Source organism: Rhinatrema bivittatum, chromosome 3 (genome assembly GCF_901001135.1).
Source record: "Rhinatrema bivittatum chromosome 3, aRhiBiv1.1, whole genome shotgun sequence".
In the NCBI taxonomy this organism is placed as follows: Eukaryota; Metazoa; Chordata; class Amphibia; order Gymnophiona; family Rhinatrematidae; genus Rhinatrema; species Rhinatrema bivittatum.
In genome coordinates, this window is record NC_042617.1 from 216,242,264 (window position 1) to 216,255,184 (window position 12,921).

Consider the following 12,921-nt stretch of genomic DNA (forward strand, 5'->3'; position numbering starts at 1 on the left):
TTGTCAGTGCCTTCCCCAGCAGCTCAGGCCATTACTGATGCTCTACAAGTCCTCTGGAATCAGACGAATAAACTTCTTTATCAAGCAGCCATTCAAGCCAAAAAAGCCGTCGACTCACATCATTGCCCAGCCCCAGAATTCCAGCCAGGCCAAAAGTTCTGGTTGAGCCCCCGTTACATTCGGCTAAAACTACCTTCTCAAAGATTTGCTCCTAGATAAATTGGTCCTTTCCCTGTGACACGGCGTATTGGAGCAGTCACCTACCAACTTTGGGTATTCATAATTCTTTTCAAGTGTCTCTGCTCAAGCCAGTGATACTTTCTTGGCCATCACGTAGAACCCCTGCGCCATCTCCACTTTCCACCGAGACTGATACTAGCTATCGGGTTCAAGAAATACTTGATGTCCGGAGAAGAGGTCATCTTTGGGAGTACCTTCTCTTGTGGGAAGTCTACGGACCAGAAGAAAACTCTTTGGAACCTGCCGGTAACATCTTGGACAAAGGACTCTTCCTCCAGTTCCACTGTGCCCATCCGGGCAAGCCCAGACCTCCAAGAGGGAGGCGAAAGGGGGGGGGGGGGGGAACTGTTACGTGTCCCGGCTGTGCTAGGCCTATGCTCGGGCCTACTCACCCCAGGGATCCAGCTGCTAGCTCTGGTTCACCTTCGCTCACGGTGGTGGGCAGTCGCCTCTGTCCCCAAGCACCTGCAGCCACCTCTGCCGCTTCTGTCTCCTGCGCGGTTCCTCCTTGCATTTGGTGGGTCTCTCTGCATAGGCCGCAGAGTGACGCTGCTGCCCTGCTTCCCCTGGGCCCTGGCTTAGGCTCGTGCGCAACTCGCACACTCTTAAAGGGGCCGTGGCAGGAAAGTAGCCCGCGGCCTCGGATGATGACATCACTGGGCCTCTGTAAAAAAGGCAGGGCCCAGCCACTCGTTCCCTGCCTTGGCAACAGGTCTCCACAATTGCTCGTGTGCTCATTGCTCGTTCCTGGTTCCTGGTTTCTGTTCCTGTCTTCGTTCCTGTCTCCTGTCCCTGTTGTTGTTCCTGGTTCCTGTTCCTGCTTGTCCCTTCGTTTGCTCCACGCACCCTTGGACTGATTCTCTGGTATTGACCCCTGCTTCGTCTGGACTACGCTTGGACTGATTCTCTAGTATTGACCCCCGCTTCGTCTGGACTACGCTTGGACTGATTCTATGGTATTGACCCCCACTTCGTCTGGACTACGCTTGGATTGATTCTCTGGTATTGACTCCTGCTTCGTCTGGACTACACTTGATCTGATCTCCTGGCTCTGACCCAGTTCTGCTTCCAGTACTGTGCCATCCTGCCGCCTGCCCAGACTCCAGCTTGCCTTGGACTCTCCTTGTATCCTATGGACCTGGCCTCTCAGGCTTCGGCCTCTCTTTACCTGGACACCCCCTGCTCTCCTTTGTTTCTGTGGTGTCTGGGTCTTTGGAACCCTACCTCGTCCAAACCATCTTTGGCCCTCCAATACCTCTGCTGGTTCCTGGCGTACCCTTGTCCACATCAACTGGGAGTCGTCACATGGAGGCCCGCCTAAGTCCAGCCGGCCCCAGCACCCAAGGGCTCAACCTAAGGGGAACGTAGACTGGTATTGGCGAAGCTCCAGTCAGCCTCTGTCTCCTAGCCTGCTCCACCACCCGACGGTGGGGACCCATAGGGCTTGCCCTGCGGGTAGTGTCAACCCCACCTCGGGCCAAGGGTCCACCATCAGCACAAGACCATGCTAATGCTAGTATGGGATTTTTAAGGCAGGTTTTTACCGGATGGAGGCCAGGGCAGCGAAGACCGGAACATGGAGATTCAGACGAGACTCAGGGATGAGATACTTGGATGCACAGACGTAGACTTCAGGAACGAGGTACTAGGATGCACAGACGTAGACTCAGGAATGAGGTACAAGGCTTTCAGAAGATTCAAGAACGAGGTACAAGGCTTGCATCATGAAGCACCCTACTCAGCCAGCCTGTGGGGCTGGTTGCAGACCACGACATGGCTTGCCGCGGGGTACCAAGCGTACAGAAGACTCAGGAACGAGGAACCAGGGATTCAGGAGAGCAAGACAGGATCACGGACTTCAGGATCAGGAGAAGCAACATCAGAGCTGGGTCATGGACATCAGGAACAAACATCTGGACTGGAACACAGATACTGGATCAGGAGACAGACCTTAGGGCTGGAACACGGACATCTGGAACAGCAGATGAACATCTGGACTGGAACGTAAACAATAAGACAAGACGAGGAGCTCCAACGAAGAACAGGAAACACAGGACCTTGAAGAAGTGCTGGAACAAGGACGACTCCTGGAGCGAAGGACAGCAGGATCCCAGGAGTGACCAACTCCTTGCGAAGGCAAAACTGGAATGGACGCTGAGCCCTTTAGTAGGGCTGAAGAGGACAACGCCCAGGGAGGGGTCAGCAGAGGGCCACACCTGGCTGGCCCCTGGAAAACAGACGAGAGGCATGCGCCCGCGCCTAAGGAAAGCTAGATGAAGAGAGCTGGAAGCTAGTGGCGTCCTCAGCCACGTGGAAGGCCCGAAGAAGCCAGGCAGACAGCGGAGCAGCCCTGCTCCGAAGCTGGAGAGATGGCAGGCTGCAGGAGCGGCTCCTAGCCGCGAAGACTGAAGCAGGAAGGCAGGAGAGAAGAAGGGCTGGCTGCAGTCAGAGCAGAGAGCTGAAGGTGGCTGCAGGCACCGGCAGGGATGGCCTCCCTGCTGGTTGAAGACCCTGGCATCGGCTGCAGCACGTCGGAGAGAGGCAGGAGTAGCAACAAAGGACCCAGCCGCATGGAGGAGCTCTCGGCGGCCCGAAACCTGCCGAGCAGGGCTCGAAGCAGCCGGGGAGGAGCCCGGCAACAGTGGCACGCCCGCCGAAGAGGACAGCATCAGCGGCCCGACTGCCCACAAGAGGTAAGGAGCCTGCCCGCGTTCCTCGCGGGCAGGACCGCAACAGACTTAACCAAATACTGTACTTCAACCAGTTTATAACCACAAATCAGATTTTCAGCCCCATGCTGGACTTCAACCAGTATATAACCAAAACCCAGATTTCAACCAGTTACTGGACTTCACCCAATAAAATAGAAGAGTAGTGTGCACCATCTCAAGTCAATTTATGAGCCTAAATAAAATTACAAGATAAACTAAAATATAAACGCCACAAAATCCACACTAAAAAGAGATATTTATTCAGAACTTGCCAAGAGAAAAGACTTCAATCTAAATGGAGCATGTTAAAAAGCATGCATAAGACACAAAACATACAATTAACAAATACATATTTTCCTATGATACCGCCCCCCCCCCCCCTTAACGGTTAGACTTGTACTGCTAAGGGAAAATCAGCTATAGTTCCAAGCAAGCACAATAAGGGCCTGATTTTAAATAGCATTTACTCGAGTAAGTGAGCTTTTGAAAATTGCTACAATATATGCCATTAAATTGTCCATAGGATTTACTCATATAAGTGCATTTTACTAAAGTAAATGGCTTTTGAAAATTGCTATGACAGTATGTTACATTTACATGTATAACTCCTTTGAAAATTACTTTCTTAGGTTTTTACAAAAATATATTCAAAGTACCATAGTTGGTTAAGGTTTCATTACCATAATTGTGCTTTGTTGGATAGGATTTGGCACCATAATTTTGGAGATTTTAAGATTTTCTAATTTATTAAAGGCCCTAGTAATTCTTTCCACAATTTGAAAATAGACAAAGATAAAACTGTTGCATACAAATATACCCAGTTTATTTTTACATGTAACATTTGCATAGTAAAAATATCACATGGAAGAAAACCACACTTCAAACAGGCCTCATTGGGCATTCTTGAAATCCAGTAATTACAATCAATCTTATATAATGTTTCTAAACACAAGGTCAGCATGTTAAAGCAAAATATTAAAATATTTTTACCTTAACTTTACCATTAACAGTTACAGCTCTGCATTTTATTCAAATATTATAGTTTTTAGGTCCTGATTAATCAACAGGTCAGTATGACATAGGTTCTAATTGCAATTACCTACAAGCACAACACAATTTATTACTGATAGGAAATTTCACATATCATTATATCTATTTTCTACCAATTATAATTATCTTTTATTTTGTCCATGGAGCCAAAATGTCTATTGATGTACAACCTTGAAAATAAAAACATAAGTAGTTGCCATACTGGGTCAGACTAAGGGTCCATCAAGCCCAGCATCCTTTTTCCAACAGTGGCCAATCCAGGTTAGAAGTACCTGGCAAGTACCCAAACATTAAGTAGATCCCATGCTTCTAATGCCAGTAATAGCAGTGGCTATTCCTTAACTCAACTTGATTAATAGCAGTTATTAGATTTGTCCAGGATCTTATCCACACCATTATTAAACCCAAATACAATAACTGCCTTAACCACATCCTCTGGCAACAAATTCCAGAGCTTGATTGTGTGTTGCGTGAAAAATAATTTTCTCTGATTGGTTTTAAATGTGGTACTTGCTAACTTCATGGAGTGCCCTCTAGTCCTTCTATTATTTGAAAGAGTAAATAACTGATTCACATATACCTATTCTAGACCTCTTATGATTTTATTCACCTCAGCCATCTCTTTTCCAAGCTGAAAGGCCCTACCCTCTTTAGCCTTTTTTCATAGGGAAGACATTCCATCCTCTTTATCATTTTGGTCGTCCTTCTCTGTACCTTCTCCAGTGCAACTATATCTTTTTTGAGATGCGGCGATCAGAATTGTACACAGTACTCAAGGTGAGGTCTCCATTTTATTCACCAGTCACTTCCTAATAATTCCTAACATCCGGTTTGCTTTTTTGGCTGCTGCAGCACACTGATCCGAAAATTTCAATGTATGATGGTTAGATCTTTTTCCTGGTTGGTAAGCTCCTAATATGGAACCTAACATTGTGTAAGTACAGCATGGGTTATTTTTCCCTAAATTCATCACCTTGCACTTGTCCACGTTAAATTTCATCTACCATTTGGATGCCCAATCTTCCAGTCTCACAAGGTCCTTCTGCAAGTTAGCTCAATCCGCATGCGATTTAACTACTCTGAATAATTTTGTATCATCTGCAGATTTGATTACCTCACTCGATGTACCCTATTCCAGATCATTATAAATGAAAAGCACCGGTCCCTGAGGCACTCCCTGAGATACTTTTTCCACTGAGAAAATTGACCTTTTAATCCTACTCTGTTTCCTGTCTTTTAACCAATTTGTAATCCACAAAAAGACATCACTTCCTATCCCATGACTTTTTAGTTTTCTTAGAAGCCTCTCATGAGGCACTTTGTCAAATGCCTTCTGAAAATCCAAATACACTACATCTACTGGTTCACCTTTATCCACGTTTATTAACCCCTTCAAAAAAATGAAGCAGATTTGTGAGGCAAAACTTCCCTTGGGTAAATCCATGCCAACTGTGTTCCACTAAACCATATCTTTCTATATGCTCTGTAATTTTGATCTTTAGAATAGTTTTCACTATTTTTACTGACACTGAAGTCAGGCTCACCAGTCTACAATTTCCCTGATCACTCCTGGAGCCCTTTTAAAACATTAAGGTTACATTGGCCACCCTCCAGTCTTCAGGTACAATGGATGATTTTAATGATAGGTTACAAATTTTAACTAATAGATCAGAAATTTCATTTTTTAGTTCCTTCAGTACCCTAGGATGCATACCATCCGGTCCAGGTGATTTGCTACTCTTTAGTTTGACAATCTGGCCTACTACATCTTCCAGGTTCACCATGATTTGGTTCAGTTCATCTGACTCATTGCCCTTGAAAATCATCTCTGGAACCAGTATCTCCCCAACATCCTCATTAGTAAACACATTCATTTAGTGTCTGCAATGGCCTTACCTTCCCTAAGAGCCCCTTTAAAACCGTCGGCCATCTTACGGTCCAGCCGACTCCCTTGCAGGTTTCCTGCTGTTACACACGCCGACCGCCCCAGTTCGGCTCCTTACCTCTCCTGATGCCGCCCTGCCAGCTCACTGCTCGCCTGGCCCACTCCGACGCCACTCCACCGTGCTGCCCTCATCTCTCCTGTGCCGGGCCTTCCCGGCGCGCAGGAGGCCGCCGGCGTCCTAGCCTGCCGGGCCCTTGCTCCTACGCTCGCGTGGCTGAGGCTGTGATTTAAAGGGCCTACCTAGACTGAGAATCCTTTTTCTCATTGCAAGAAATTCTTTCCTGCATTGCTGCGTTAACTTTACCACATCAGGGTATATCCAAACCTGGGCACCATAGAAAAAAACTAATCTATTCCTGAGAAACAATTTCAAGACATAATTAAGATCAAATATAAATGCAAAAGTTATTAACATAGCTTTTCTCTCTTTTATTTCTGACTCTACTGATAACTCTAGTAATTCAGAAATGTTCATAGATGGAATATTCTCTCCTTCAACCTCGCGACCTGACTGGGGTAGGTAGTGTGTCCTAGTACATACTGGTAGCGTTGATTCTGGAATTTTTAGTATCTCCTTCATGTATATTTTAAACAATTCAGCAGGTGATATCATTTAATACTCTTAAGTTCATAATTCTTAAGTTGTTTTCAACTCTTTCCATTCTTTTTCCCATTATCATTTCAGACTTTACAAAATTTTGTTGCAGGGTCTCCATTTTTGTTATTCTTTCCTCATGATGCTGAATCTTAAGATTAAAAGTTCTATCGTCGTTTGATTTTTAACTTCAGTTATAGACTGGGCAATTGATTTCAAGGCCATTTCTATAGCTTTTAAGGCATACCACACTTTCCCCAGTGTTATATCTTCAGCTGCTGTTGTGTTTGTGGCATTGTGGACCCTTGGTCGCAATGGAGATGACTCCGCCCATGGGGAGGAGCCCCATGGGGAACCACTGCGATAGGCTGACACAGATAGCACAGTATGGATAGAGTCTTTATTGTACTGCTGTAGGTAGATGGTGAGAGCAGGAAGGTAAGGCACTGATCCACGAAGTGCTAGTATGTTCAACAGGCTCAGAAGTATAGTCTCACCCAGATGGTCACAATAGGCGGGAGCCCACAGTGCGGGTAACGCCGCGGCTGGTGGGTGGAGTTGGAGCGCCGGATCGTAGAGGTACTCACAGAATGAAGGCGTCTTCCTGGTGGTAGAATGGTGGGACCGAAGGTCCATGGTGCAGGATATAAAAGTAGATAGGCCCTTGAGGAGCGAGTACCCAATGGTCCAATATCCTGAAAGTAGAAATAGAGAGAAAGACTCCCATGGAGCGGTTGTCTTAGTGAAGAACCCCGAAGGGAAGTTGGAAGCGAGAGACCCCCGAGGAGCGGGTGTCTAGAGCTTCTTACTGGAGCGAGGCCCTTAACGTGAAAGCGGCGTCTAAGCGTGCAGCTTAGAGCAGTCAGAGTAGCGAAGTGAAGTCTTTGCTAACTCAAAGTGGTAGCGGAGGCAGAGGCTAGATATACCCGGAGGTACTGACGTCATGCGGTGAGGCCACCCCCGAGGTTCTCGCCATAACATGTATTTGAGCGTAGGAGATATGCGCGCTCACGCCCTAGGAGGCCATGGGAGTAAGCATGGCGGATGGGGACGCCCATGCTGGTTTGGAAACGCTGAGGCACTCGGCACAGGAGGCAGCCATCTTGCCCAAAGAGAGTGAAAGGGGAGAAAAAGAGGTAAGGCAGAGCGGTTGTAGTCGTTTGCGACCAATTGTCGCAACAAACACTCATAGCCATGGAGTCCGGCCGGGCTTCTCCCTCTTCCCTTACGATTACCGAATGCAGCATATTACCTGCGGTAGTACTCGCAGCTTGGGTCAGATTTTCTCCTCCTAAAGGACCCGATTCCAGCTCCAGTCAAATATCTCCGCCTCGTGAGGTAACCATCCCATCCTCTCTGTCCCGGAGCTTACCCAGTCGCCCTCCAGTAGCTCCCATTGTAATCCGTTCTGGGTTAACGCACCCGGGGAGGATTCAATATGCGCTGGATCGGCTCGCCAGGGCTCAAGGTGATGTCAAGGGTCAGGGGGACAGCATTCGCTCCGCCAGCATCCCCCCAACGACCAGCCCCTCTGGCATTCCAGTTGCTCCTGCTAGGAAGCCCTCTATGTGTGTCTGGAAAGGGTCAACTAACGGAGAGCTAGACATTGCTCCCTGTATTTTCCCCTTTCGTTTTGTATGCGGCATTTTGCTATAGGAAAGATTAGCAAGAAAAATGCCACGCCACGAGCTCGCTTCCAAAGCGTCCTATCTGGCAGCAATCTTGCCAAACTCTAGAAGGTATTTTTAAACAATGTCCATGCATGTTGTACACTTTTAACCTTTGCAGCTGCAACTTTCAGTTTTTTTTCTAACTATTTTCATCATTTTATCAAAGTTTCCTGTTTGAAAATGAAGTATTAGAGTTGTAGATTTACATATTGTCCTCCTGCCAGTCTTTAGTTTAAATTTGATCATGTTATAATCACTGTTGCCAAGTGACCCCACCACTGTTACCTTTCTCACTAAATCTTGCATTCCACTAAGAATTAGATGTAAAATAGCTCCATCTCATGTTAGTTCTTGAACCAATTGCTCCATGAATCAGTCATTTATTCTGTCCTGGAACTTTACATCTCTAGCATGTCCTGATGTTACATTTACCTAGTCAATATTGGGGTAATTAAAATCTCACAAAGAAATGAACAGTTAATTGTTGTCACAACGAGTACAAAATCTTACAAAAACACGTTATGCAATTGACTTTTTTTTTTAAATGTGCAATGCAATTATAACTTTTTTGCTTCTTGTTAAAGAATAGAGATGTGAATCGTGTCCTCGATCGTCTTAACGATCGATTTCGGCTGGGAGGGGGAGGGAATCGTATTGTTGCCGTTTGGGTGTGTAAAGTATCGTGAAATCGTTAAAATCGTGAGCCGGCACACTAAAACCCCCTAAAACCCACCCCCGACCCTTTAAATTAAATCCCCCACCCTCCCGAACCCCCCCCCCAAATGCCTTAAATTACCTGGGGGTCCAGCGGCACACTAAAACACGGCACACTAAAACCCCCTAAAACCCACCCCGACCCTTTAAATTAAATCCCCCACCCTCCCGAACCCCCCCCCAAATGCCTTAAATTACCTGGGGGTCCGTAGCCTTAAATTACCTCCGTAGCGGCGGTCCGTAGCTAAATCGGGGGAAGGGGGAGAGCAGGAAAAGCGGCACACTAAATCGGGGTCCGGAACCCTCGCTGAACGACCTCCTGCAGTCGATCTCCTGCCGGCGCCATTTTCCGTACGGAAAACGATTCGCGGCAGGAAATCGCTCACAAACCCCCGCTGGACCCCCAGGAACTTTTGGCCAGCTTGGGGGGGCCTCCTGACCCCCACAAGACTTGCCAAAAGTCCAGCGGGGGTCCGGAACGACCTCCTGCGTTGAATCGTTTTGGTCTATGGCCGCCGCCATTTTGCGGCGGCCATTTTGCAAAATGGCGCCGGCTGAAGACTACACGATTTAGTGTGCCGCTTTTCCTGCTCTCCCCCTTCCCCCGATTTAGCTACGGACCGCCGCTACGGAGGTAATTTAAGGCTACGGACCCCCAGGTAATTTAAGGCATTTGGGGGGGGGGGGTGGGTTCGGGAGGGTGGGGGATTTAATTTAAAGGGTCGGGGTGGGTTTTAGGGGGTTTTAGTGTGCCGTGTTTTAGTGTGCCGCTGGACCCCCAGGTAATTTAAGGCATTTGGGGGGGGTTCGGGAGGGTGGGGGATTTAATTTAAAGGGTCGGGGGTGGGTTTTAGGGTGTTTTAGTGTGCCGGTTTTCCTGCCCTCCCCCTTCCCCCGATTTACGATTTTTTGACGATAAATCGGGGGAATTGGTATTGTATCGTGGCCCTAACGATTTTTGACGATTTAAAATATATCGGACGATATTTTAAATCGTCAAAAAATGATTCAGATCCCTACACACGTCATCTCTCTGGCCAATCTCTCTCAATCACACAATGCTCTCGCTCTCTCTGACTTACACAAAGGCTTTCAATCACACACATGCTCTCTCTATTTCACTTACACACAAGCTCTCAATCACACACATGTTCTATCTCACTTACAAACAGGCTCAATCACACACATGCCCTCTCTCACAGCCACAAGCCAGCCAAAAACATGCTCCATCTCTCTTGCGCACACACATTGACACACAGAAGCACCTTGCTTTCAGACTTGCAGCATTTTTCACTTTTACTAAAAGTGAAAGTGATGATCCCAACCATTAAATAAGAAAACCACATTCCTATCAGAAGGCAAAATTACACTCTTCCTTCAGGTTCTGTCCTCCCAAGGGACAGCCACCCACACAGTACAGCTTCTCTTGCTTTACGCTTTCAGGCAATAAAGCAAGTGTCTTTCTTCAAACTATCAGTCGTATGATTATTCATGTAGAAGATATGGAACCGAAAGACATCCTTAGTCAACTTCCCTTTTAAATAGGAAGATTCCAGTCTTAGTCATTTAAAAATATACATTTTCTAAAGGCTTAAAAAAAACAGCAAAACCGTTTCAGATTGGAACTATTCTAGTCTTCATGCTTAAATTATGCTTCAAAAAAACCCCCAAACCCCACCTGGCATCAGTATCTTAAATTTGTGATTTTGCTGAGATGAACATTTTAAATAGTTTAATTTTTTTTGCTTTAGTATTTGTCTCTACCCACTTTCCTAAATTTTATTTTCCAGAAGAGGGATGCTTAACATTCAGTAATTTAATCTTTCATCCAACTTTTCAAAAGTTGCACTACCAGCACAGAAGTTGAAATATATGTATTATCACATTTCATTTTTTTTTAAACTGGCAGATTCCTTTCTCACATACATAACACACACACACACACAAGCACCATTCCTTTCTCACATACATACTGCATACACACACACAGAAGCACCATCCCTTTTCACATTCACACATATACATATACACCCACACACACAGAAGCACCGTTCCTTTCTCACATACACACAGAAGCACCCTTCTGATCCAAGGCCCCCGCTAAACAGCTGGTCTCGGCGGCGGTTAGCAGCACCGGTGTTCACTTCTTCGGCCCCCGCTGGCTGGGGCCGAAGAAATTAAAATCGAGGCTGGCGGGGGCCGAAGAAGTGAACACCGGTGCTGCTAACCACCGGCGGAAATCAGCTGTTCAGCAGGGGCCTCGATTTTAATTTCTTCGGTCCCCGCCGGTCTCGATTTTAATTTCTTTTGCCCTCCGGCTGGTCTCCGGCGGGGGGCCGAAGAAATTAAAATCGAGGCCGGCGGGGGCCGAAGAAATTAAAATCGAGGCCGGCGAAGGCCGAAGAAAAGAAGATAGGCGCTGCCCAGCCAGTCCCCGCTTGAGGCTGGCTGGGAGGCGCCCATCTTCTTTTCTTCAGCTGCCATCGGCCTCGATTTTAATTTAGTCGGCCCCCTGCTGGCTTGGTCTTCCGCGGGGGCTGGCTAATCTTCTTTTCTTCGGCCCACGCTGGCTTGGTCTAATGGCGGGGGCTGGCTGGGAGGTGCTGAGGCTGGGCTGAGGAAGAGCCATGCGGTCGAGACCACGTGACCAGCTAGACCGGCCCACCGGGGGATGCCCGATCCCCCGATAGGTCAATCCGCCCCTGCTCACACTCACACTCACCCCCAAGCCCATTCCCAGTTGCTTCAAACTCACTGCTTTCCGTCTCTGTCAGTCAGAATCCATCCTCCTGGGCCCGATGCTAATCCTCTTTTCTTTGCAGGTCTACTACACCTACCACTGCTGCTGAATCCTCCCACCTCCATGCATGTGCAACTTCTCTTGGGCAGCATGGTATTGCTGACAGGCTTCAGACCCCCTGTTGTCACTGTTGCTGCTAGTAACCCTAACCGAGGCTGCTGCTGCTGCGCTGACAATCTTCCCACGCTACACAGAGTACTCCTTGCTAGCTCATCCCATTGCCACTGCTAAAAAAGTCTTCTAGCATGGGGGGGCTGGCTCCTCAGGCAGAGAAACCATAACCTTTATAATCACCTGCTGGGGAGCTGGGGAGAATCAGGCGCAACAAGTTTCACAGGGGGATTAAACCAGGATGCCTGCTCAAATGCTTTTTTTTTTTGCTTTGGATTACCACTTAACTGGCTATATCAATTGAATATTGCCAGTTAAGGTAAAGTTATGTGGTCCTTGCTCTGAGCCACATCTAGACTTAGCCGAATAACATATTCAGCTAACTCTAAATGTTGGCATTAGCTGAATAAGTTATTCGGCTAACTGAACTCTGCTCCAGAATACTTCTAAAACACCTGCAAGTTATCTAAATAAATTGTATCCAGAAATGACTTAGGCAGATAAAATGTATCCAGATAACTGTCTTAAATATTTAAACCTCAGGGGTTTATCCTGTTGTCTCAAAAGTTATTCAGAATATTGAGCTCAAAGTGTCTGGCAGTGGAGGAAGTTTGCACTGCTGTTACTTAGGTGACACCAGAATTTGACTATATTATTTTGTATCGTGATTTGTAAGGGGAAATATCCTGGCACTGTTGTTGGGAGAATTTATGTGGATGTGGATTGCACATCACAGAACTGTAGGTGGAAGATTTATATTGAGATTCTGTCCCATCCTGTATAGACTCCATGCTCATATCTGTATTGAAAAATTGGTGGAATGATACTATCTAATAATTTTAATGGTAGTTTTACTTGGTGGTTGAAACTGAGGGCATTTTTATTGCACAGGTCTTTGGGACTTTTTCTTGTAGTGTCCATTACAGCCAATTTAAATGCAGGGAGCCATGATATGTGGAAATGTCACTTTGGTTTGTTCCCTCCCACCGCATACTTCTGTCTGGAGATGCTACTGGTTCCTGGGTTAGTAGGTTTTCTCTTTTTGTGCTGACCTGGCCTTGGCTCTTTGTTTTAGTGCTCCTCAG